Below are 2,174 nucleotides of genomic sequence, written 5' to 3' on the forward strand. Positions count from 1 at the left end.
CTCATATGATTTTTAATACAGAATTACATTACTTTGTGGCAAAAATATACAAATAAAGAAAACAAAATTTAAACAAAGCAAAATAAACTTAAAAATTAAATAACATTAAAAAACATAAACTCTTCAAGGTGAGATTTAATTAGTCCTCCAAGTTAGTACTATTCTTGAGTGAGGAACGGATAAAGACAAATCCTCTCTGTAACAGTGTAACTTAACACTCTGTCTCAGTAATATCAAAATTACAAAAAAAGTCACTTAAATATTTTTAAAATTATAAACCAGGTAGAAAAAAATGTACCAAAAGTGAACATCAGGAAAAAAAAAAAAGCAAAAAACAACAGTATGAGACACACAAAGCCTTTAGGGATTAAAGTAATCAAATACATATGTCCCTTGGACATCTGTATGTTCACTTTGGAGAAGTGTCTATTTAGGTCTTTGTCCATTTTTTAAATTGGGTTGTTTGTCTTCCTTTTGTTAAGCTGTATGAGTTCCTTATATATTTTGGAAATTAACACCTTATGAGATATATCATTGGCAATTATATTCTCCCATGCAGTGGGCTCCCTTTTCAGTTTGCTGATGGTTTCTTTTGCTGTGCAGAAGCCTCATATTTTACTGTAGTTCCATTTGTTTATTTTCTTCTTAGTTTCCTTTGCCTTAGGACAGCGGTTCTCAACCTGTGGGTCGTGACCCCTTTGGGGGTCAAACTATCCTTTCACAGGGGTCGCCTAAGAACATCGAAAAACACATATATAATTACATATTGTTTTTGTGATTAATCACTATGCTTTAATTATGTTCAATTTGTAACAATGAAATTGGGGGTCACCACAACATGAGGAACTGTATTAAAGGGTCGAGACATTAGGAAGGTTGAGAACCACTGCCCTAGGAGATGTATAAGCAAACATTACTCTGAGAGATATCTGAGATTTTGTTGCCTATGTTTTCTTGTAATATTTTTATGGTTTCCTGCCTTACGTTTAAGTCCTTTATTCATTTTGAATTTATCCTTGTGTATGGTGTAAGTTGATGATCTAGTTTCATTTTTGCATGCGCATGTCTAATTTTTCCATCCCCATTTATTGAAGAAACTGCCTTTATTCCATTGTATGCTTTTGCCTTCTTTGTCAAATATTAATTGAGTATAATGGCTTGGGTTGATTTCTGGGCTCTCTGTTCTGTTCCACTGATCTATATGTCTGTTCTTGTGCCAGTACCAGGAAGTTTTGAGAACAGTGGCTTTGTAATATAGCTTGATATCTTGTATTGTAATCCTTCCAACTTTGTCCTGCTTTCTCAGGATTGTTGCAGCTATTCAGGCTCTTTTTTTATTCCATATGAAATTTTGGAGAGTCTGTTTTAGGTCTGTGAAATATGCTGTTGATATTTTAATGGGAAGTGCATTGAATCTGTAGATTGCCTTGGGTAGTATCAACATTTTAATGATGTTGATTCTACCAATCTACAAACACGGTATAGTCTTCCACTTGTTTATATCTTCCTCTATCTCTTTTTTCAACATCCTGTAGTTTTCCCCATACAGGTATTTTACCTCCTTAGTTAAGTTTATACCTAGGTATCTTAATTTTTTATTTTGCAATGGTAAATGGGATTATTTATTATTATTATTATTAATTATTTTAGTTTCTCTTTCTTTCTGTGAGTTCATTATTGGTATTTAAAAGTGCCATTGATTTCTGGGTGTTAATTTTGTAACCTGCTCCATTAGCTAATTCATATATTAAGTCTAGTACTTTTTTGGTGGAGTCTTTAGGGCTTTCTATGTACAATATTATATCATCTGTGAATAATGACAGTTTTACTTCTTTTCCAATTTGGATAGCTTTTATTTCTTCTTCTTGTCTGATCGCTGATATTTCACAAAGGAGGCAAGAGCATACAATGGAGTCTAGACCATTTCTTTAATAAATGGTGTTGGGAAAATTGGACAGATATGTGCAAAAAATTAAACTAGATCACCAACTTACACCATACACAAAAATTAATTCAAAATGAATAAAAGATATGAAACCATAAAAAACCTAGAAGAATCCATAGGCAGCGAAATCTCAAACATAAACGGGCAGTCGGACATCCCCAAGGGGTCCCAGATTGGAGAGGGTGCAGGCTGGGCTGAGGGACATCCCCCCCCCCCAGTGCACGAATTT

This window comes from Myotis lucifugus, unplaced genomic scaffold, assembly GCF_000147115.1.
Source record: "Myotis lucifugus unplaced genomic scaffold, Myoluc2.0 scaffold_439, whole genome shotgun sequence".
Taxonomy (NCBI): domain Eukaryota; kingdom Metazoa; phylum Chordata; class Mammalia; order Chiroptera; family Vespertilionidae; genus Myotis; species Myotis lucifugus.